This window comes from Myotis lucifugus, unplaced genomic scaffold (assembly GCF_000147115.1).
Source record: "Myotis lucifugus unplaced genomic scaffold, Myoluc2.0 scaffold_455, whole genome shotgun sequence".
In the NCBI taxonomy this organism is placed as follows: domain Eukaryota; kingdom Metazoa; phylum Chordata; class Mammalia; order Chiroptera; family Vespertilionidae; genus Myotis; species Myotis lucifugus.
Window position 1 is genome coordinate 576384 of NW_005871503.1, and position 26601 is coordinate 602984.

Sequence of the window (26601 nt, forward strand, 5' to 3'; positions counted from 1 at the left end):
GTGTGTGTGTGTGTGTGATTTACAGCACAGCTTCCTCCAAATAAATTCTCAAAATCATTTCACTGAATCTCCATTCCTTCTATCCTTTGCTATCTTCTATCTAGATGAAGAATTCAAAACTCATGACCAATTCTTGAATATTTTCTTTGAAAATTTGCATATTGGTGGTTGGTCATCTAACCCCTTTTTGTTTTCTGATTCTACCACTTCTGGATACCTCAGTTAGTTTCCAAGTTTGCATTCTGCCACAAGGACATTAACACAATTGCCAATATGGGCACTGAGCTCCCCTGCATATCCTTGGTTAATCAGGATATCATACAGATAATCCAGACTGTGATTATTGGGGGCTTATTTAATATTATCTTTTTATTTCGTTGAAATAAATACAAAGTTTTTTTAAATTCTCATACAAAATATATGGACTGTCTAGATTATGTGTCCTGACATAGTTTGAGAAACATTGGAACAGACCATATTCTGGGTCTAGTAAAATGAGACTTTGCCATTGTATTGGTAAAAGTGAATTCACTGGCAAGACATCTTCCATGGCATTTTATTTGGATTGTAAGATTTTCTGTTTGTCTGCTAGTTTGCTTAACTAATCAATGAAAGAGCTGGTTAGCAAGCAGTTTCAGATTCTCAAAGGTTGGAGTGCTGAGTTTGATTTGTGAGACAGAAACTAAACACTTTCTGCCAAGTAGCCACTGAGATCTTAGCTTGACATATCCAGTACCTGCTCCTCATGGCAACTATGCTTCCAACATGGTTCTTCCTACATCTATTTAAAAACCTGAGGGTGTTTTAAGGTGATAAGAAATGTATAATTATATTTAATTTTGACTTAAAGAAAAGGATTAGATGGACTTCTCAGGTCACTGTGAACCGGCCACAGTTTTCAAAACAGACATTTGGATGGCAACCACGTTTCCTGTGATACAATGAAGATGGTCCTATTTTAAGTTCAAAGAAAACACTGATAGAAAGGGTAAGAATAAACTTTCCACTGAAGCCTCAGATGCAGAGTTTTAAACAGGCTCTGAATAGCAGTAGGTCACAACAGAGTTTTAAAGTTTTGGTTCACCACACTTCTCTCTGCCCCGGTCTGAGAATAAGTAATGGACTCTGGCACAGCTGGACTACACATTAAAATACTGTGTTTATTTTTTCTGGGGAAAAATTAATTATGCTGAGGATGGAGATAAGTAGAGAGGGTAACTTGACACAATAGATGGTCATCAAAATTAGACATGCAGGTCACGGTAGTACCACTTACAGTATGACTTGTGTGGTAGACATACCCTGAAAATTCTGCAAAGTGGTGGCCCTGGAAGAGGAACACACTGAAATTTTTCCCTAAGCTACCATGTACACCACCATCATCAGTTTATAGGTATATTTTGTGAGAAATTTTTAATTTAAAGTAATGCATTTGATTTTAAAAGAATATTCCTACACTGGATCTTTGATTCTTAAGGTTTCTTGTGGAGAGAGAAATACTGCCTGGTCTGGTATCATCCTTACTAAGGACATTGATCATCAGTAAAAGAAATTAAAATGAAGAAAGAACTATCGACAAAATCAATTGCTGTGTGTTTGTCTTTCATTTCAATAAGCTAGTTTGTGTTTAATAATAAGCATCTGCTTTGATTGTTTCTATAAGCTATGAAGTTTCTGATTCTAAATTAATTCTTCTAATCAATATATATGCAATTTATTTGATATGATTTTTTATTGGCCAGGAAGAAAAAAAGAGGGAAATTCCCATTGAGAAGCTATTATAGTTTATGTATTACACTTTTTATTTTACATACTTTTTTTCTCATTTAATTCTCATTGCAAGCTTATAGAGTTGCCATTTTCATACTCGTTTTTACAGGTGAGACAAGAGAGAATGAAAACAAGAATAAAACAAAAGCAAGCAAGCAAGAGAGAGAGAAACTAGAATCATTTACTTCTCTTATAATATTGCATCCAGAAGATTATATTAATTTTAAAAACATTTTGCCCACATTTTCATAAATGATAAATTCTACATTAAAGATGGAATCATTGAAACAAATAAATAAATATTAATAAGAGAATGTTTTCTAGGGAGTCATTCTTCTTATTCCTTTTAATTCTAGGTGGGACCCCATAAGAGCACCGCTCATCCTAAAATTCAGGTCCCAGAGAAAAATAACTCTGCTATAGGAAATATATAAATAAATGCTAAATGCTCGTATGAAATAATAAGAAAAGAAAAAAAAGACTAATAGTCCAGGAGAAAGATGGGCAAATGGTATTAGTAAGAGGGGATCTGTGAAGGTAGGGTGAACAGAGAGAAAAGTTTCTAATTTCTCCCATTTCTAGTATAAGTCTTCTCTGTGGCTACTACCTCTTATGACCAGACTCCTTGTCAGCCACGATAAGAAAATTAATCATGGAAAAATATATGATCAATTTTTAATAATTAAGAAAGAATGAGAGGTTAGCATGAGTAATATTAAAATACTACGGCAAATAAGAGAGAAAAAAGAAAAAGGAATAAAATACAGGTTAAAACAAAAATGAAAAGGCCAACAAAGATGAAAGATTAACAGTCAAAAATAATAAAAGAAAATAAATGACATTTAAAACAAAGTATAAAAGGCCAGAAGTCAATGAGATTAAAGTCTAAAAATCTAAAAGCAAAAGAGATAAAAGATAAAAATCCCTGAAATAAAATTTTAGATAAAACCCATATAAATATAGGAGATTAAGGATTAAGAGCAAGAATTGGAAGATAAAAAGGCAAAAGTAAAAAATATATTTTAAAAATCAATATAAAGAGGATTAAAGAAAATGAAAAGTTGAAAAAGAAAATGAAAAGTTGAACATTATAATAATCATCGAAAAGAAATGGTAGAGCAGGAGAGTAGACCCCAATAGAAAGAGGTGTAGAACCTATTAACAGCTCTGGGTCTGAGTCTTTTTCTCCTCATAAGGATCTTCCCTTTAAGTGAGGTGTTCCTTGCAGGTAGGGCACAAAGGGGGTGGAGAGCAACCTTATACATATATTCCTTGAGTCTCCCTAAGGCATAAATCTCTAGCAGACTGACCTCTAGACACTGGTAAGGCAAGCCCCACAGGGAAGTTTCAGTTCCAACAGACAAGGGCTGGCAGAGAAATGGCCAAAGTCGATAAAATAAGAAGTCTCCCACACCATCCTTGAGAAAAGGCAAATTAAGACAATTTACAAAAAGGCATTTTTTACACAGAGATGAACAAACATGGAACTCATAGCTCAAAGAATTTAAATAGTTGTCAAAAAGACTTGTAAGACATAAAGTTGGCAGAATATAGTAGGAAAGAATTTGCAGACATGCCCAGGTTCTGGTTCTAGCTCTGACACTACTAGCTAGCTATGTGATCCTAAGTAAAGCATTTTATGTTCTTGCATCTTACCTTGCTTATGCATCTCTAAGAAGAATAAAAAGGGTTGGATCTAATATTCTCTAAAACTAACATTTGAGGATGATATTAAGAAAATGAGTTTTTGTCATACACTGAATATTTGGCTGCATGGGTCATGGATCTAGGTCTGTAAACACAGATTGAAAATATAATGCTTGGAAGGGCTGAAAGGTAAATGAGAGAAATGACAAATGACCAGGCATAAGGCAACAAGGGCTGTGAACAACTGGAAATGCAAGTCTTCTTTAAAGGTCAAAGTACTTCTCAGCTATATATAGTGGTGGCCATGTTGAAATGTAGGCAGCCAAATCTTTCAATTTTTCTAGAAAAGTCAGAAATTTTTAAATGTGAAATCTCCAGATTTTTATATAACATCAACTTATTTAAAATTTTTAAAAGATCTTGGATGAGCACTGATTACAAATTACACTGATCTGTAATACCTCAATTATTACGTCTGCCTCAAAGGTCAGCTCAGGTCTTACCTAAGCTTGACAGGCCCAAGGCAGAAGTGAACTTATGCAAGCTTCATTTCTCAAATCATTAGACTTATTCCTATAAAGTCAGTAGTAATGCCTCCTCTGCCATTTCTGACTTTAATAATTTGGGACTTATCTCTTTATTTCTTAGTCACTCTAACTAAAGGACTTGTCAATTTATTGATCTTTTCAAAAACTAACTTTTTATTTCATTTATTTTTATTGTTTTTCTATTCTCTATTTTATTTATAATCTTTATTATTTTTTCCTTTTGCTTACTTTGGGTTTAATTATATCTGCTTTTTCTAGTTCTTTAAAAAGATGAAACATTAGATTGATTTAAGATATTTCTTCTTGTTTAATATAAGTGTTTACAACTATAAATTTCTCTCTAAGAACTGCTTTAGCTGCATCCTATAATTTTTGTTGTGCTTTCATTTTCATTTACCTCAAAGTATTTTCCAATTTGTTTTGTGATTTCTTCTCTGATTCATTGGCTATTTAAGAATGTGCTACTTAATTTCCACATTATCTATGAATTCCCCAAATGTACTTCAGTTATAGATCAAAACAAGACAAACTGCCCACTCCAGTGCTTGTTTCCAATACTGACTGTAAATACTAGTGTTTTGTAATAAGGCAAGAAAAACGTATAAAGTGTGGAAAGGAAGAAGTAAAATTGTTCCCATTTGCAGCTGAATATGAATGTTTACAGAGATAATCCCAGGGAATTTACAAAACAACTAAGAGAACTGATGTATGAATTCAGCAAGGTCACAGGTTATAAGGGTATATAAAAAACTCAATTGTTTTCTTAATAGATATCATCAAACAATTGAAAAGTAAAATTATGACAATTCTTTTGAAATCAGCAATAACAAACAAGCTAAAACTTTAGAAATAAGCCTAATAAAACTTGGCTAGTACATCTTTGCTGAAAGTTGTAAAACGCTGCTGAAATTAAAGAAGACCTAAAAAAGTGAGAATTTACCAGAGTCATGGATTGAAAAACTTAGATCAAAGTAATAGATTCCCAATCACAATTCCAAACAAAAGTTTAGCAGGATTTGGGGGGGGGGATAAAAATCTTAACTACATAAAATGGAAGCTTAGATACACAGGGACTTAGAGGGATATGTCAGACTGTAAACTTCTTGTGGTTTTGGATGACTTTGTTCTTTGATTCTTGTGTTTTTCAGTTTTCTGATATATGCATATGTTAACTTTAAAAAATGTTATTTTAAAAACCTAAAAACAATGGTCAAGAAAACTGTAAAATTTATATGGAAATACAATAGACTTGGAAGAAAATAATGGGTGAAAAATATAGATCAGTAGAAAAATATATAGAATTAAGATATTACAGGTAGTCCAAAGTGTGGAACATGCAGAAAAAAACAGAGACACAAGAGATTAACAGAAAGTGTGCAACATAAATGTAATTGTAATCCCAGAAGCAGAAAATTAAGCAATGAGGCAAGGGCAATATTTGAAGATATAATCAGGAGAAATTTCCAATTGATAAAGAACATCAAGTTAGTTTCAAAGCACACTGCTAACTACAAGCAAGATAAATGTATCCAACTATATTCAAATGAAAAACACACCATGTAAAAAAAATTTTAAAGTAAACATTGCAGAGACCCAAGGAAAGAGAAAGATTACCTTTTGAAAGACCAACTATAACTATTTTAGCCTATATATTGGTAAAACAGTGAAAGGTAGAAGACTAAAATAAAGTTTCCAAGAAATTGAGTGAAAGTAACTGTAAATCTAGAATTCTCTAGCCAGTGAAAAGATCCTTCAGGGAGAAAGGCAAAAATAAAGATTATTTAAAATAAATAGTTTTGTTTGTTTATCTTTAACAGCTTTATTGAGGTGTGTGTGTGTGTGTGTGTGTGTGTATGTGTGTATAGAGTCTGATTACAATGAATATTTTCTCTTTATCTTTGGTTTTTAGAAATTTGAGAAGTATGTACTTAGTTTGAGTTTTTCTGTATGTATATATATATATATAGGGAGAAAGAGAGAGAGAGAGAGAGAGAGAAACATCAATAATGAGAGAGAATCACTGATCGGCTGCTTCCTGCACGCCCTTAACTGGGGACTGAGCCCACAACCCTGGGCATGTGCCCCTGACCGGAACCGAACCCGGGACTCTTCAGTCGGCAGGCTGCCGACTAGGGCTTTGTTTGAGGACTCACTGAACTTCTTGGATCTGTCAGTCAATATTTTTAAATACATTTAATCATTATTTCTTTACATATTTTTCTTCCTCAATTTCTTTATACTCTTTCTGGAACTCCAATTACCTGTATATGATATTCCTTGATATTATCCCACATATTACAATAGTTGTATTCTTTAAAAAAAAGTTGAATAGTTTCTATTGCTCTGTCTTCAAGTTCAGAGATTTTTTTAATGCTCGTTAACCCAGCTAGTGAATTTTTCATTTGTTATTTTATTTTTCAGTTCTATAATTTTTATTTGCTTCTTATAGTTTGCATTTTTCAGTTGAGATTCTTCATTTGTCTTCCTTTTGCTTTGCACCCTTAAACATGCTTACAATTGCTGTCTTAAGGACCTTGGAGCTAATTCCAACAAGTGTAGCATGTCCAGTTCTACTACCTATCTTCTCTTCTGGTTATGTGTCACATTTTCAGGATCTTTGTGTATAAAGTAATGTTTTGTTGTATGGGAGGCACTGTAGATTCTATACTGTCAGAAGTCTCTATGAGTTGGGGAGTAATATCAGAAAGATAGCAAAATAGAAATACCCAGGCCTTTCCCCCCATGGAAACACCAATGTTACTATCACATACAGGCCAAATTATATTTTTGAGACCTTCTGCTACCAAGTAAGAGGTTGTAGCACACCAAGTGAGCACAAAGCCAAGAAGAGCTGCATCAAAGTGTTTAGAAAAGTCCACTGCACTTGTTCTCCAGAGCCCCATACATGCACAATGTGATGTGACTGAGATAAAGCTCCCAGCTTCTCCCTCAGGAGGGAGTGAGAAGAGTGAAAAGTGAGCCAAATATTCTGGCTTTTGAAGGAATTCCCAAGGGACTGGTTTCTGAATATCCTGACTTAGAAGGCTGAAGGGAATGGTAATATACTTTAAATGGTAATATACTTTGGGACTGCTGAGAACAAAAATGAGCAGTATCACTTGTTACATCACCAGAAATGTTACAATACCACAGAAAGACACAAGGGGGAGCAAAAGATTACAGGCTTGTATTAGGGTTCTCCAGAGAAACAGAAATATATATATATTAAGAAATTGTTTCAAGATATACAGGGTCAGATGGCAAACTGGAGACCCAGGATAGCTGAGGGTGTTATTCCAGTCTGAAGGTCAGCAGTCTGGAGACCCAAGAAGAGCTAATGTTTCAATCTGAATCCAAGGGGAGTAAAAAAGCCATGTCCCAATTGGAAGGCAGTCAGGCCAGAGAAATTCTCTTTTATTAGATAGAGGGAAGGTTAGGTTTCTTGTTCTATTCATGCTTTCAACTTAATGTATGAGGCCCACCCACATTAGAGAAATCAATTACTTTATTCAGTTTACTGACTTAAATGTTAATTTCCCTCAAAAACACTGTCTTAAAAATATTTAGAGTAATATTTGATCATATATCAATGCACTCCATGGCCCAGTCAAGTTGATATTACAATGTTATTCAGAAGAAATAAGGTAACATCTTGAACTGGGAAATTATAAACACAAGCCCAGAGAGAACACATGCCTGAAAAAGTTTACAAGGCTCCAGAATCTCTAGCTAGACTGATTGATAAGCCAGTCCATAAAGACTGGAATTAGTAGCTATTTTTTCAAATGCCCAAATCTCAACAAAGATAACAAAGCATATAAAGAAACATGGCTCAATCAAAGGATCAAAATAAGTCTCCAGAAACCAACTCTGAAGGAACAGAGATTCATGAATTACTTGACAAAGAATGAAAAATAATCATCTTTAGGATGCTCAATAAGCCAAAAGAACATAGAAAGCGAAACCAAATTATGAAATAGTGCGTGAACAAAATAAGAGTATCAACAAAAAGATACAAGCTATTAAAAAGAACCAAAAAGAAATTCGGAAGCTGAGGAATACAATTACTGTATTTTAAAGTTCACTAAAGAATTTCAACAAAAGACTCAATCTCTAAGAAGAAAAATATAGCAAACTTTAAGGCAAGTCATTTGTATTATAGAGTACAAGGGGCAAAAAGAAAAAAAAAAGAATAAAGTAAGAGAGCCTAAGGGACTTAACAAGATACCATCAAGAAAACCAATATATACTTTGTGGGAGTCATAGAATGAGAAGAAATACAGACAAAAAGGCAGAGAGAAATATGTAGAAATAATGGCCCCAAACTTCTTAAATTTGAGGAAGAAAATGGACAAATTCAACAAGTTCAACATACTCCAACTAGGATAAACCCAAAGAAATGCACAAGACACATAATCTAACATTCAAATGTCACACACAAAGGGAGAATGTTGAAAGCTGCAGGAGAAAAGTGACTCACACATATACAAGATTATAAACAGATTTCTCATAAGTCTGGCAGGCCAGAGGGAGAGGGATGATATATTTAGAATACTAAAAGAAACTCCCAACCAAGAATACTATATTAGGCAAAACCATACTTCAAAAATGAAGGAGAAATTAAGACTCTTTGAGATAAAAGCTTAGGGAGATCATCATCACTAGACATACCCTACCAGAAATGCTAAAGAGAGTCCTTCCAGTTGAAACAAAAGGATGTTAGATAATAAAAGTAAACCATATGAAAATATAAAGTTCTCTGCTAAAGACAAATATTAGACAAATATAAAATCATGTATTATTGTAATATTGGTGCATGAATCACTCTTAATTATGATATACTAGAGGCCTGATTCACAAAATTCATGCAAGAGTAGGCCTTCCTTCCCCGAGCTGCAGGCACTGGCTTCCCTCTGGCACCCGGGACCCGGGCTTCCCTCACAGCCCTGGCTTCGTCCGGAAGGATGTCTGGTCTAATTAGCATATTATGCTTTTATTATTATAGATAATTAAAAGGCAAAAACATAAAAAATAACTATAAATCTATGTTACACAATAAAAAAAGATGTAATCTGTAACATCCATAATATAAAGTGAGAGAAGCAGAGATGTAAAGGCATAGTTTTGCATGTGATTGAAATTAAGTTAGTATTAGTTTAAAATAGTTTGTTATAACATTATCACGTTTTATGTATCTCCACAGTATCTACAAAAGAAAATGTCTTGAAGAAACACTGAAGGAAATGAGAAAGGAATCAAAGCATGTTCACTACAATAAGAGAGAGAGAGAGAGAGAGAGAGAGAGAGAGAAGAAAAAAAATCAACAAAATACAAAAGAAAGAAGTGAGAGAGCAAAAAGAAAAGCAAAATATCTACAAGACACACAAAAACAACAAAATGGCAATAGTAAGTCCTTGCCTATCAAAGAGTACTTAAAATATAAATATATTAAACTCTCAAATAAAAAGACGTAGATTGATTGAAAAATGATTTTAAAAAAACAAGATCCTTGGTTATCTACAAGAGATTCAATTTAGATCTCAGAACATACATAGGCTGAAAGTGAAAAGATAGAAAAAGATATTCCATGCAAATGGTAACCAAAGAGAGAAAAACTGACCATATAAAAATAGACGAAATAATCTTTAAGTAAAAAATGATCACAAGAGGCAAAAGGTATTACATAATGACTAATGAAATATCATAGGAAAGGGGGTGGAGGGTGAGGGGAGGTGGGAAGAGATTAACCAGATAACTTATATGCATATATGCATAACCCATGGACACAGACAGTAGTGTTGTGGAGGCCTGGAGAGGGAGTGGGAACAAGGAGGAGGTGGTCAATAGGGGAAAAGGGGAATTTATAATACTTTCAACAATAAAGATAAATTAAAACAATCAAACAAAAAACCTGCCTGGGGATCTGAGAAGGTTTCTTAGAAAAAGTGAAGAACAAAGAATTTCAGTAGATGATGTGAGAGGAAGCAGTTTAAACTTTGCAGGAGGAAAAAGAAACAACCTGAACCAGAAGTTATGACATTTTCTGATTGGCTATTTTAGCAATGTCTGAAGGACTGGTGGGAATATAGGTTAGAAGGCAAGCTTAAATCTCACTGGAGAGCCTTGAATATTGTGCTAAAGTTTGAGTTTTATGTTCAAACTTTTAGCCTATGGGAGCCCCTGAAAGTTTTTCAGTGGGGACTCAGTAAGATCAGAGCAGGAAAAAAAAAAAGATCAGAGCAGTGATTTTAGAATATAAAGTAGAAGACTGGAGAAATAAATGGAAAAGAGAAATAAGGCAACTTTAGTTAGACATTTTTTCTTGAAGAAGCACTTTAGGCACTTAGGTCTAGAAATGATAGGAAAACAGGTGGAAAGCTGTTTGTACTGGAAATTATTATATCTCTCTTTTCATCCTGCTGGAAAGGGCTTGCCTGTTGTTCATCTTCATTGTGAGAGCTACAGCCTGATATTACTGATGTCTGCCTCCCTAGATCCCTTTGCCCCAACAGGAATTAAAACTTGTAGGTCTGTGTGTCTGAAAACTGTGCTACCTTCAAGGAAAAAAATCAAATAAAAACAAATGGAAAACAACCAGTTTTCAAGAAGTAGCCCTTTTTTGCAATAAGAAAAAATAGAGGATTACGTTCTCCCACTCTGCTTTGTTTATGGGAATTAAGTTGGATTTGGTGTACAGAATAAATCTATCTCAATAAAATTCAAGTGTCACACAGAAGATAAATAGCATTTGCTTTTAAATGGAATTGCTTTTCATTTTGGCATCAGGGTGATTGGGCATCGAGGCATGTGTGCTTCTATCTTTCCACAGAGAGTCATCCTAAAGGTATATTTCAACTAAGGAGCTCTTCTGTAAAGAAGGACCTTGGGGTTAGATCTACAAAATTACTTCTAAGCCATTTCAAGTGTTTGAAATGTCTTTCAATTATACTCATTCAGATTGATTTGGTAATCCACAGGCAATAATCGTTTTGGGTAATACTCCACAATTTTAAAAAATAATCACTATAACCAGGACAATCTGAAAAAAGCTAATGGGATGTTATTTATGAGAAAATTCAGACTCTCACATCCCTGAACATTATATGAAAATCTTAACATTTTTGTTTCTTCGTGTCCTTGTATGGCCTTAAATTGGCATAACTTAATTTACTATCTTATAAAAATGCCCACATAATTTTTATAGAGGCCTGATGCACGAAATTTGTGCAAGAGTAGGCCTTCCTTCCCCTGACTGCTGGCACTGGCTTCCCTCTGGCACCCAGGATCCGGGCTTCCCTCGCAGCCCCGGCTTCATCCAGGTCATCTGGAAGGATGTCAGGTTTAATTATCATATTATGCTTTTATTATACTAGAGGCCCGATGCACAAATTTGTGCACAGGTGGGGTCCGGCTGGCCTATGCTGATTGGGGCAATTGGGCCTGCCAGCTGGCTGGGGAGAGGGGCCATGGGTGATTGGCTGGATGGCCCCGCCCCCTAGTCGAACTCCCGGTCAAACACCTGGTCGAGGGGACAATTTGCCTATTAACCTTTTATTATATAGCGTATGTGTATGTATGTATATACAGTATATCCTAGTACATAGGAAAGTGCTAATAATAATGATAATGATCACTCTTCACCGGTACATCTGATATTTCATAACTGATGAGAAATTTCTTCCAGCACATTTTACTTTCTTCTTTTAGTCACTATCTTTACTACTCACCTGTTGACCATAAATCAGTTGCAATCATTCCTCCCTATGGATACTCTAATGTGTTCTCTAATAGGTGAATATTTTCATTGACCACTTTAATCAATTCCTTAACTATTCCGATAGAGCAAAGTGTGAGAAAACCACTGCATGCCTCTTGTTTTTGTACTAAGAGTGATTTTTTTAAATGGTTGGGAAAATGTCAAAGAATAATATTTTAAGATAGGTGAAACTTACATGAAATTCAAACTTCAGTGTCTATAAATAATATTTATGGACCAAATATTTACAGACACAGCCACATTCTTTCATATTTGTATTATATATGACTACTTTCTTACTACAGTGGCAGAGTTGTAGAATTGTACCAGACTTTGTAGCCCAAAAATTCTGAAATATTCTCTTTGGCCCTCACAGTAAAAGTCTGCCAAATCCTGCTGTAGAACAAGTGTCAATTGTTCATGGAACTCTTTTCATTGCTTTCAGGCTGGACTAGTTAGAACTCTCATCTGTAATGGACAGAAACCCAACTCAAATATGGTTTCAGCAAACGGGAGGATTTACTGGATCATATAGCTTAGGAGTAGATTTGATAACAGGCATGCCCAGATTCAAGGATGGGCACCTGTCCTAATCAGGGACAACCAGTGATCTTTCCTGTGACTGATGTTCAGATCCTGAGAGAGAGATACTGATCAAGCTCTCCTGGTGTTGGTGTTGCTCACCTGGAGTGCCTTAGGCTTGTAGCTCTCCCCAAGTGGTGACAAAGATGGCTACCAGGCACTTTAAATTACCAATGGGAAGAGCTCACCTGTCTTCTAGTGGTTGTAGCAGAAGTCCAAGGCTAACTCTAACGGTTGTCGATTGAGAGCAGTCCAGCATACCATCAAGCAAAGCATATGGGCTGAGTATGAGGAGGGGTATTTATGCAAAGAAAAACAGAGGATGAGAAATATCTACCAAGCAGGCAAAATCAGCAGATGGTCACTATAATAAGAAAGGAAGGCATTCGTTCTTTCTTTTTTTATAAGTAACAATACCTAATCTCAAAAAGTTAACAGACTTATTCAAAATTACCCAGATGGAAAATACAATCTGTCTAACTCTTGGTCGATACTCTCTACCAAATCCTATGCCTTCCCAAATAGTAGCATTCAGGTGCCAAGTGTGCATATATCAGCTTAATGGAAGTTTTGAGTCTTCCATAAATTCGGTTTCTCTGATATTATGTATTGGTAAGTATCTCTTGTCAACTACTCGGTCCTATATGCAAAACTATCTTTATCAAATTAACTTCAACCATTTAGCAAGGCCCAAGGGAGAGGGGCTTAGAGAACAGATAAGTTTGGTGCAAGGGAGGGAACCAGGGAGTAGGGAAATTTTCAGAGCAGAAGATGTTACCCTGGAATAGAGCCACGATATCCCATCATCAGAACCCAAGAAATAATTGTTTAGGGGGGAGATGAATGGAGAGAGGAGGCAAGGAGAGGGGAGGGGAGAAGAAAGGAGGAGAAGGGTAAACACACGCTGGAAAGGGCCTTGAGAAGAGCTGCTAGAAGACAATTTCTGCCTATTTCACAATTTTGCCCCAACAGGATCCTGGCACACTCCCCAGGTGTAAATTGGTCTTGATCCAGAGCATAAACTAGGAGTGGAATCAATATGCTAGACATTCCCACTTGCATTAGGCAAGCAATGAGATGATTTCTTGATAGCTAGGTTTCTGAGGATAATAAAAGCGCTCGGCTCAGCAAGGGTGACTCACTTGGTGAGTCAGTGTTTTAATGCTGTCTTTTTATAAGTCATCACTCAAATCAAGCTCCAGTGATTAGGCCCCATCTCAGCCCAGCTCAGGAAGAATCTTCCAGCTCAACTCTCTGGCCACCTGCCAAGTTAATTCTTTACTTGGGAGAAGGTACTTGGCATTTGAATACATAGAACGTGACAATCTTGGGTGCTACAACCAAAAGAAATTAAAAAATGTCCTCTCTGCAGTTTTGTATTCAGTTCCCAGATGAGCGAAATGCCTTAGCACCTTCATTGTGAATTCAATCTAATTCCCAAACATTGAAAACAGCAGGGATGTAACAAAGCAGACATTTAGCTGAACAGTGAGCTGAATTCTGGTTTGCACAGAAAACATGAACTAGACGTTAAATAAATGTCAATATTCATCAAGCTGCTTTCCATTTCCAGACTGGAGAGTTTCAACTCCCTATAAATTTCTTAGGAGTAAAAGTATAACCATAAGCACAGTTTTTATTAATTCGGCTCCTCCACTTGTTGTCTCATTTCATTCTGAACTCTGACATTTCTGGAAAGGATGTAATTCTTTTAAATTTAAGAAAAATGTTTCAACACCTATTAGACAAAGGTAAGCCTGGTACATCAGGACTGTAAATAGGTAAATCATGCTACCGACCCTTATGTCTTCTGCCACAACAGCTGCTTGTACTGTATCAATTGCTCCAGACTGATGGAGGAATTAGACTTTCTGAGAAAAAGAAATGTAATCAACATGAATTCCTATTATATGTAGGGAGGAAAAATCATCTTTCCTGTTCATTTTCTGCTTACGCTCTTTACTCTCAAGCTTAATAGTGGTGCACCCCAGGCAGGTTAGAGAAAATGGCTCTTTTAAAGACTGAGTGGGCTGTGATGAAACCAGCCAGGAGCAGACTAATAAGAGAAAATGTGAGCCAAAGACTCCGGTAAGATGGAGGGAGAGCAGAGGCTGCTGACAGCACAAACAGGGCTTCCAGGATCCATTTTGCTCCACAGGAGCAATGTCATTGGGAAAAAGAGTTTGCTCCAGGCCTCAGGCTAGCATTTTAGGTTCAAAAAATGGTAACTGGCAGACTATGCAGTTGCTCTTGCCTGCCCATCTCTTTTTCCCATAACAGAAAACATGGCTCTCCTCCCCTGCTCTCAGTCCATGTGGGTCACCTACGCTGACCACAGCTTTTGCCCCACTCCTCACTACTCAATTTTGACATTCAATCAGACTGACTATTAACATAATCTATTCCTTTAGCTTCAGTGCTTGATTCAGGGTTGGGTGTACAGCCCAGGGTGGTCCAATGAGGGCCCAAGAGCTTCCGTGCATCTGTTGGGGGAGATCCAATGGCAGATTGGAAATTGGGTGCAGCAACCATTATCACTTTCAAGGAAGAATCTCACAGAATGAGACCAATATAGGGAACAGTAGACCTGAGTGACAGATACACACATACTAGCATCCTTTGAGTACCTGAACCAAACCTGGTTCCCCTTGAACTTCCTAGTTATATAAGCCAATAAATCACTCCCTTTTTAATCTTATCTGAGCTGAGATTTTGTTGATATTTTTTGTTACTTGCAGCTGACCTGATTTACACAAGTTATTTATATTCATTTTCATCCTGGATTAGAATAGGAAGCAGACAAAAGGAAAAAGAAGTAAGAAGAGGATAAGGAGAGATTCTGCATTGGTGTGAAATAACAGGTATTCTTCAAATAAATCTCATACGTGGGAAAACCAAGATAAGACATTTATTTATTTGTTTGCTTGTTTATTTTTGCAGCAAGCTGTTTCTTTCCCTTGCAGCTGTTGCAGGAGGATTGTTATCTCAAGAGAATTTTCTTCTGTACATCTTATTAGTTATCCCGTCATCTAGGGCAGCGGTTGCCAACCTTTCGGACTTCACAGACTTATTTGCATTATGACAATCTAATCTTCAAAATACTCTGTAGATTGTGAATGACACCTGGCTTAAGACTGAGTCATAGCATTGGGAAAGCTTATAATGAGTAATCACAATCTGTTATAATATGGCTCTCAATCTTATTTTTAAAAGCCTCTCATCTATAGCTATTCTTTCCAGAAATAACTATTATCAAGTTTCTCCTATGTATGAACACAGCAAAGAAGTTCTATTAGCATGAGATTTAAATAATAAAGATTTAAATATGGATGCTTTTCTAAGTAGTCTATATTTGTTGTTGCTGTTATTAAAAAAGGAGAGGAAAGTGACCAGCTTTGAATAGAAACCAATATTTCCTTGGAATCTTGTTCTTTTCCAAGAGCTATGAGTCACAAAGCGAATGAGCTTATGAGTCACTATGCCTAACACAGAGCACATTTATGATAAGTCTGCCTTCAGTTGCACTTATTATTTATATTAAAAAGATTTTCTTAGAGCAATCCAAAACACTAGCCTATCTACCATTTGTAAGCACTTATTAATTGGCTTTCAAGAATTAAAGCTAGTTAACAGTGGGAATTGGGAAGCATAGGTTCAAGTCTTGGTTCTGGATAAACTGCTGAACATCTCTGGACTATTTCCTCTCTGAATGTGATATAGGGCCAAATCGTACAGTGGACTTTGGTTGTATCCATGACAAAATTAGATGTGGATAAAGGGTATGGTTGGCCTCATTTTTGTGGTCAAGATAGTGGTATTTAAATATTACTTCTTGAGGACTTGGATAAACAATTCAGTAACTTATTTTTATTAAACCTGTAAGCTCTGTTTACATAACACCAAGAATCTAACTTAAAAGTGAAAGAAAATAAGTTAATTCAATTGGTTTTCCCATAACTCCTATTCAATAAAGTGACTGGCATTTTCCTTTAACACAGTGAATTTAACTAGTAATTAATGTTAAGGAGACTATTTTCATTTAGTTAGGTTGGGTCCCCCCAGAGTTAAGCTTCATATCTGCTCAGGCATAAAATCACAACCTGAGGGCTTTCCAGCTTTTTTTCTAATATTTTTCTCTTAAATGATAAAAACTTTTCAGCTTATTTCTCATTTTCTACTATTAATTTAGATGTCTTAGATGTTTCTTGTATGTCTCCTCTGTCCCTCATGTGAATTGCCAATCCTTGGCATTCTCTACCTCTCTGGGTGATATGTCTTACGCTTATTTTCATATGTAGCTCCTTGATTTTGCTCTTGGACATGATCAGATCCTTTTCAGGAGCAAATGCTCTTACAATGCGAATAGCACAGGATTTAGGACAAAGAGAACTGGAGTGTTACCCTAGCATGGACTCTGCTCCCTATTGGCTTTGTGATATTAAGCAAGACCTGTGCCTCATTCACTTTTGATCTCATATATAGAAAATATGGATAACATTGCTATTCACCTTATACCAAGTGTAAAAGTGTTCAGCAAAGTACAAATATGTTATATTGCATTAACAATGACTGGTTGAAAAATGCTAAAGTCCAGTCCACTGTACCCCACAATGGGCTGATATTGCCATCTTGCAATAATACAACATGCTACTACTGATTAAACCAGAGCAGGTGGGTATACTGTGTCTCTGTTGCTTAGCATACTTATCATCCAAAAATTTTGAGGGGATCTCAGAAGCACTAGATTGGGGGAGCATATCTTTTTCTACATGGATCACCCAGTCATTTTTATCAGTCAACTCATATGATCATAGTTTTTCAGTGCTTTGAGTGCAACTCCACATATAAAGGAAATTATCCTGATCTCAGAACCAATTTATATCCCATTTTCATAGCTATGTGACAGTTGTATGTGACAGTTGTTTGAAGAATGGTTCCTGGTAGCCCTGGCTGGGGATTCAGTTGGTTGGGGCGGCATCCCTTATACCAAAAGGTTTTGGTTTTGATTCTGGTCAGGGCAATTAGGTTGAGGGTTTAATACCCGGTTCAGGGTGCATACACGAGGTAACCAATTGATGTTTCTCTCTTCTCTCTCTCACTCTCTCTCTCTCTCTCTCTCAAGTCAAATTTTAAAAAAAAATATGGTTTGGTTCCTGATAGCCATCTCCCCCTAACTTGGTGGTTTCCAAAATGGATGCACATCAGAAATTACCAAGGATCTTGTATTCCCTGAATCACCTCTTCAACATACTGAATCAGAATCTTTTAGACTGGAGTCACCAAATATAATATATTTAATTCATTTCTCAACTTTGGGATTTACTCCTCTTCCCTTCAGGTCAAAAATCCATTTACTCTTTGATTATCATCCCAATATAACAGGTACATGGAGTCCACGAACCAGGGCATTGCTTTCAATTTCATTATTTCTGTTCCGCAGGGTAGAAATGGAGACTCAGAAACGCTAAATGAATTGCCTCAAGATGGATAAAAAGAAGATCACATGAAAACTTAAAAAATGTTTTATTAATTATGAGTATTTGTTATTCAATAGATAAAAATCTGGCTAATTGAATTTTTATTTCTTCAGCTGAATAGTACATGAGTGGGACTCATGCAATGAGAAACCAAAATATTTATATTCTCTGTTGTCTGTTCAGCCCTTCTCTTGGAGTTCTTTAAGTCCCATAACTTTCCTGGTGACTAACAGAGACCAAATCATCCTCTGGTCACTTTTAGTCCCAAGAGTACTCACTTCAGGCTTTAAAATGCTCAGTTCTGGCAAAAGTAGAAACCCAAAATGCTATTCAAATGTAGAACCTCTCCCTCCCCTCAGCTTGGGCTGCTGCAGAGGGGGAGCCTTCAGGCAGTGGAATTCTATTTCCCAGGAGGGTGTTTCTACTCCTCCCTCCCTGCTTACAAGGCCATGTGTGGGTGTTTTGGCAATTTATTAAATGTTTTTCCTCATTCAAAAATTATTCATTGAGTATCTTTAAGGAAGGTAATTTGCTTTCTCTCTCTCTCTCTCTCTCTCTCTCTCTCTCTCTCTCTCTCTCTCTCTCACACACACACACACACACACACACACACACCAGAGGTACCATGCCTCCTTTTTATACACTACCACCTCATCCTACTACTTGGGTGACCCTCATCCAGAACCTTTCACTTCATTCTAATTATGTTTTTATTCCAGATCTACTAAGAAGGAATTATGCCTATCTGCAAAGGGTTCCTTCTCTCAAAGGGTTTTTGACCATTTAAATTTATGGAGAACACTGTTTTGTTCATCCCTCATTTCTTCAGGAAACAACACTCTCCTCTTTCTTAAAAGTTTCTATAGACGTTTTCATATTTTCAGGGGACCGAAATACATCCCTACCTCAGACAGAGTTGATTAGAACTTGGGGATAGGGGTACCTGAGCCAAGCTGGGTCAAAAGTCCCTTCCCTAAAATATTTGAACTTGGAATCTGAGGGGCTATCCAGACAATCTCTCTTCAGAACCTGAAGTTATAAGGTGTAAATCTTGGGGTACTTTTGGCAGTTGTGTGGGAAAAGCTCACCTGTGGAGAAAGAGAATGGCACTCAGGTACAGGGAGAACCAGAGACAAATGTTGATAAGAGAACATTCTGGCAACATCAGGATTGAGGGCTCCTGTATTTAGAGGTTTAGCTGAGTCCCTACTCTTCCTGATAATTTTACCCTTCCATTAGTAAATTCCTTTTTTTTTTCTTGCCTAAGGTAGTTCAAAATGAATTATAAAAAAATCCCTAGTTAATATATATTTGTTCCCTATGCGCATAGACTAGGAAATAAATTCAATGATCATCTAGATTCTGAGCCTAATTTTAAAGGTTATCCTAGATAATAAAAGGCTAATATGCAAATCAACCAAATGGTGGAACAACCCGTCGTTGTGATGCGCACCGACCACCAGGGGGCAGAATCTCAATGCAGGAGCTGCCCCCTGGTGGTCAGTGTGCTCCCACAGGGGTAGCACCGCTCAGTCAGAAGCCAACCTCACGGCTGGTAAGCACAGCAGCGGTGGCGGGAGCCTCTCCAGGCTCCGTGGCAGCGCTAAGGATGCCCAACTGCTGGCGTAGGCCCGCTCCCCATGGGAGTCAGACATCTCCTGAGGGCTCCTGGACATCTCGAGAGGGCTAAGGCTGGGCTGAGGGGACTCCCCCGCCACAAGTGCACAAATTTCATGCACCAGGCCTCTAGTAATTAAAATAATAACAGTAGTTATTTACTGGACACCTGCCATATGGTCATCAGTATTTCATATATATGATTTGGAATATAATAGGCACCCATATCCATATCCATATCTCCAGTTTATAGGTGAGGAATTTGCAGCCTAAACAGGTTTATTATTCAAAGGTCAAAAGGCAGTTATTGGAAATTAAGAAGCCTCAGTAGTTTCCACGGGTTATTTACTCTGCTGGGTCACATGAAATAAAGAAAATTTGTGATAAGGTCTGGTAAAGCCAAGTGAGTTGATTCACAAACACATTAAATTCACCATAAAAACAGTAGTAGTTTGAAATAGAAGAAACCAATGTTAGATAAACTAACATTTAAAAAATTATTAACTCCACATCAAGATAATTTTACATCTATTAAATTGCACAACAGAACAAAACATAATTGTGAAAAGCACAGTATACTATAAACACATTATATTCTGGGGAAATAATACTCTCATACATTGCTCATGGCTGTAGAAACTAGGAAAAGCTTTTTTGGAGAGCAATTTGAGAAAAACATTTCAATAGCCATTAAGTGCTCCTATCTTGTGACATGTGTAATTTTACTCCTGGCAAAATAACCTTAGGAAACAACCCAAAACTATATTCACCACAATGTTTACTAAAGCTAAATTTATAACAAGACAAATTGGACACTTCTGAAATGTGCAAAAATCAAGATCTGTTTAAGGATGAATTTGTGGATTTATTAACTCATTTAATCATCAATGATGAAGTACTTACTGCATGCCAGACACTATGCTAGACACAGAGGTGTAGAAAGGTAAACAGGGCAAACACACAGCCCTTCCCTGTGCAAATGCTAGATGTTTATGTGAACAAAGAGAAAACTAGAACATTAAAAAATTATATTTTTATTTATAACTGTTTTTCTTCCTCAAAAGAGGCTTATAACACCATAAAATAGAATAAACAAATGCAGGATGAGAGAAAGTGCATATTTTTAAAGGAAATCAAAGTTCAGGAGAAAAAGTACAGATACCCAGAGCCCTACTTAGCCACTAAAGTTGGAGCTCAAACTTGGTTCTGAGATTCCAGGCAGGCAAAGGAAAAAGGAAGTATTAGTGAGTGATTGATCTTGTTGATGAAAATAAAACACAAAAGTTCCTCAGGAAAAAGCAGTTACTCTTTGCATTTTGATAGCTCTCTTTTTGTAAATGGTCTATATGTGATACTACTGATATCTCTTAAGAGTTTGGAAGAGTCTTAAAAATAAAATATTTCAAGCATATGAAAATGTAGAAAGAATAATGTAATGAGCATATGTATATCCCATCCAAGGCCTAAAAAATTATAAAATTACAAAAAAGTTAAAAAATTATCATTAAAGCCCTTTTGTACCTCTCCACAATTCTATTTCTTTGTATCCCTGCCCAGAAATAGTCATTTTCCTGAGTTTGGTGTCTCTTTTTTTCAATTTAAGTTATTCAGTTTAAATAAAATTTATTCAATTTAAATTTAATTTAGTTCAATTTTCAATTTAATTTATATGTATACATCCATTCAATATATAGCATTATTTTCATGAAATACATAGCATTTCTATAAATGAGAGGTATGGGACCTCTAGCTCATTCACTTTTTACTGCTGAATAATATTTTATTTTATGAATATGCCACAATTAACAATTGATACAGTATCTTCTTGATATTTAGGTTACTGTCTCTTTTTTTCCTTCATTTTTTTTTTACTATTGCAAAGCTGTAACAAAAATTTTGCTAAGTATCTTCTTGTCTAATGTATGGAAGTTTGGAAGTTTTTTCAGCACTATATCTAGAGTGAAATTGCTAACGAGAGGGTATGTGCTTGTTTATCTTTATGTAGTATGGCCACACACAGGTGTAGTCATGTCATTTTAAATGGAGGATAATTAAATGTGAAGGTATTCAGTGATGCTGGCCACTGTCTCCCTTATGCCCCTGAAAGCTTCCTACTCAAGGGACATGAGTGGGATTGAAATTTTAAAAGTACCCTCTGAGCCAGTATCTGATGGCACCTGAGGCAGAGGTAAGGAAACAGAATTGGAGCAAAAGGCATATGTCTGCTATGGCCTCTTGAACCTAAACTCTGATTTCTGTCAGACACATGTGTAGAGAGAAGTTCAAGTTTAGGGAGCAAATCCTCTCAACTCACCTACCCACCACCTGCATGGAGCAGAAGGAAGGGGGAACAAAGTCTGAAAGATGGGACCCCTGTGGTAAATTTGGCCTAACTGGTGGCCGCAAGATACGAAACTGTTCCTCCCTGAAAGAGGAGCTCGCTCTTAGGGTGCTGGGGAGGCACGGCAGAGTCCCCATGTCACTGTGGATATTTTATTTTGTCATCACATGGATAATTACACAACCAATATATTTTTAAAAAGTTTTTCTTAAAGCATAGTAGTGGCTGAGATTTTCCATTATGAAATTATAATAAGCCTCAGTGATGGAGGGATTGGTTGGGAAGTTCAGACACAGCCAACATTTCTGCTCTGGGAAGCTTCCATTTTCAAGTTATAGTGAAGAGTGAAATTTCATTTAGTGTAATCTAGAGTACCTTGAATGTGATTTAGTCTATTTTTTCAAACCATAATGACTTGATTAATTTGAGGATTATTAATTTACATCTTTTATATAATTGTCAGTATTCATCACTTCTTATAGTTGAATTTATGAGTTCACCATATCTGCAATGTCATTTCTACTATAATAAGAACTTCAAAAATTTTTCAGACAGCATGTATTGTAAAGGAAGAACATTTGTATAAAAAGGCTTTTTACTCTGCTTCCTGCCCATTTGTGACCACCAAAGATGACCTAAATGACTCTCTTCTTAAGATATTATAAAGAAAAAAGATATGGTCATTGCCAAAAAATCATTATATTAATAGGCACTAAATAGCCATTACAAAATACATTTCCTATCCCTCACACCTTCCATCTCCAATTGCAGATACAATCAATAAACAACAAAAGACTTAAAGTGCTCTGGGGCTGTGAGGTTTATTTAGCTTCTGACTTTACACTTTCCTCTCTCTCTCAAGGTCATTCAAAGGATGGTGGGGACCTAGCCAAGTGTTTCTTCTTGCTGAGAAACCTTGAAAAGTCCTAAGGAAAATATACTGCCAGCCCCTTCCCTTTTGGAAAAAAAAAACATTTTGTATTTTGCATTTATGTCTCCCTATTCTTTATATATTTTAATCCTCACCTGAGGATATTTTTCCATTGATTTTCAGACAGAGTGATAGAAGGGAGAGAAGGGGGGACAAAGAGAGAAACATCAATGTAAGAAAGACATGTTGACCAGTTGCCCCAACTGCACATGCCCCAACTGGGGCCAGGGATAGAACCCACCATCCTTCGGTCCACGGGATGATGCTCTAACCCAGCCGTGGGCAAACTACGGCCCTCGGGCCGGATTCGGCTCGTTTGAAATGAATAAAACTAAAAAAAAAAAAAGACCGTACCCTTTTATGTAATGATGTTTACTTTGAATTTATATTAGTTCACACAAACACTCCGTCCATGCTTTTGTTCCGGCCCTCCGGTCCAGTTTAAGAACCCATTGTGGCCCTCGAGTCAAAAAGTTTGCCCACCCCTGCTCTAACCACTGACCCAAACTGGCAGGGCTCCCTGTTCTTTACTTTTAAGACAGGTCTGATTCATAATAGCTAGATATTCCCATTTGAATTTTTCTGTAAGATCATAGGAAAAATTGCTTTGTGTGAATTCACAGTCATCTACCTTCAGTCTCCATGTTATAGAAGAAACTATTTATAATAATGAAATTTCTATTCTGTATAGCAGAAATATAATCAATCTTAAATGGTATATCCGCATATAGTGACTCAACTATTATGAGCCACTACATATGGTCAGTATTCACTAAGTAAACCTTTTATTAAAACCCCACATAATCATTTTTTCCCATAATAAGAAATCTAATTTTCCTCAGTAGTTTAAACCTAAAAACATGGCCTGCTATTCAGAACAGTCATCAATGTGACCCCCACCTGCCTTTCCACTCCATTTTCAACCACCCAGTGGTTCTCAACCTTCTGGTCCTTGCTACTTCATAACTGTAATGTTGCTACTGTTATGAATCGTAATGTAAATATCTGGTATGCAGGATGGTCTTAGGCGACCCCTGTGAAAGGGTCGTTCGACCGCCAAAGGGGTCGCGACCCACAGGTTGAGAACCGCTGCTTTATAATGTAGTCTTTGAGTCCACATCTAATCATCTAGTCAGAGTCCCCAGGACACCTCATTCCCACCTTTGTAACTTTCCTCATGTCCTCTCCTCAATTTGCCAAATGCATACTCACCAAGCACTATGTAGAGAGCTGAAGAGGACAGAGAGAGAGCAAAAATGAATAAACCAAAGTCCCTTCCTCCTCCTTTCTACCCATTTGTGACAGGGTGAATAACAGCCCTCAAAAGTTGTCATCCACAGAACCTATGAATATGCTACCATATATGGCAAAAAGGACTTTGTAATGGTGATGAGGTTAAGAATCTTGATCTGGGGAGATTATCCTGGATTATTGGGGTGGGTCCTAAATATAATCACAAGAATCTTTTTAAAAATATATTTTTATTGATTTCAGAGAGGAAGCAGGAGGGAGAGAGATATAGAAACATTAATGATGAGAGAGAATGTATTATCCTACCTGCCCATTTTTTTTTACGTATACTTGAAACTTTCTTAAATTTTATATCTTTCCTTCTCCATTATTTGCTTTCCCCCTCCCTCACTTCCAGCTCTCTGTCTAGGCTACTGAATAGCATTTTGCTCAAAAACTATTCAATCTATTGAAGACAAGTACCTCTTTGAAGCTCTACAAATAATCACTCTAAACAAATGGCAATTTATGTTACAGTAAAATAAGGTTTCCCTATTTCACTCATGTGCTTCTAAGAATGAAAAGAGGGAAAAATGAATCACTGTCAACTTATAAAATATTTTAATTTATGTGTCTCTGGTATCCTAATTTGGAAGAAGATTTCAAAATATTATCAGTATCAGTTCTCCAGAGTACTTATCTTTTTTGGTATGAAAAATCAAGTTCATATAAATCTAAGACCCTTTTTCCTTAGTAATGATAATGATCTTAAGCAGGAATTAATTTTTTGTGAGCGGAAATCTAAGCTTTAGCTCAAATTAAAATGTCCCCCATTGATATCAATCAATCAATTAACAAGGTTATATCTAGCAAGATAGAGTGATGGCATTTTAAGTCACATATGTGGTTCTCCAAAGATATGAATTCAGTTAGCATTGATTTACAGGTGGAACTTCAAAATACTAGTATGAACTACAAGAGAATGGTTGTCATTAGTCCTTTAAATGCTACTCCCAATGGAACATTTTAACAGTGGTAAATCATTTTCACAGTGGAATTTTTTCACATAATTTTGTTCAATAAAATAGGTTTAAAAAAAAGATTACAAAGTTATTTAAATTCTAAATTATAGCTTTTGGCATTCAGCCTTGAGTCCAAGTTCAAAGGTCAGGTTATTACATACCCTTCCTTGATCTTTGCCAGTTTCTGTGAACCAGGTTACATAAAGTGAACAAGGACAAGGGAATCTAGTTACTATGCTTCATGGATTTAGACATATTGAGTAAAGCTTAGTTGTAATTTGTCATAATGGGGCAATGGAAATAGGATAGAATAGATTATCTGTGTGTGTGTGGAGGTGGGGGTGGGTAAATAGTTCTCAGATACAAAGTTTTTTTTGTGTTTGCTTTTTGTTTTATAAAATTACTAGAGGCCCGGTACACAAAAATTTGTGCACTCAGATGGTCCCTCAGCCCAGCCTATGCCCTCTTGCAGTGTGGGACCCCTCGGAGGATGTCCACCCCAGTGGGGACCCTCACCCCATGGAGGTTTGGCCAGCCTGGGTGAGGGGCTGATGGCTGTTTTCAGGCTGGCCACACCCCCTTTAGGGTGGGGGGTCCCCACTGGGGTGCCTAGCCAGTCTGGGTGAGAGGCGGAGGGCCGTTTTCAGGCTGGCCAAGCACCCTGGTGATGTAAGCTCCCAGCCTCTCCGTTTTTTCTTTTTTTTCTTTTTTATTCTGGGATTTATTTACCTTCTATAATTGAAACTTTGTTGCCTTTAGCGGAGGCCTGCAGAAAGCTTGGCTTCCTCCATCGCCAGGGGCAACCCACTCCTGCTCACTCCAGCTCCATGGCCATGGCTGGCTGAAACCAGGTATCTGGGGTTTGTTTACCTTCTATAATTGAAACTTTGTTGCTTTCAGTGGAGCTCAGAGCCGGGCTGCGGCAGGCGGGGAACCGTGGCTTCCTCCATCACTGGAGCAAGCAAGCCTCCTGCTTGCTCTAGCTCCATGGCTGCCAGCCGCCATCTTGGTTGGGTTAATTTGCATATAGTCGCTCTGATTGGCTGGTGGGTATGGCTTAAGGCATAGCAAAAGTACGGTCAATTTGCATGTTTGTCTTTTATTAGTATAGGATACATCCAAAGAAAAAGAAGTTGCTTTTTTTGGAAACTCTCTCTTATGAAATGGGATTCTTGAATTATATCGTATCAGAAGTAAAAAAAACCTGAATCTTCATTTTCTCTACCTCAATATACAATATAGTTAGAAACGTGATTTTGGGGGAAAAGATATTAACCTTCAAACAAGGTTGTTATGTTTTAAAACAAAATTATCTAACTTTTATTTGGCTCTTGTTAAATGCCAAGCACTTTTACCTGTATGACCTCATTAAACCCAAACAATAATTGATGAAGTAGGTAATATTGTCATCATCCTCATTTTAGTGATATGGAAACAAAATTAGAGACATTGGAGAATTTGAATAGTATCATGGAGGTGAGCATGGAAGAGCTAGAATGTGATCCTTGGCTTTCTGCCTGCAGAGCCTGAGCAGGTAATCACTGTGCCACAACTGGCCAAGGACCTAAAGGACACAGATAGAGCTGCTCATGCAGGGAACACATGCCATCCTTGCTTCTGATTTTGAGATTTGTGTTAATGTTCCCATCATGATGTTATTTTTCCCAAAAGATTCAGAGT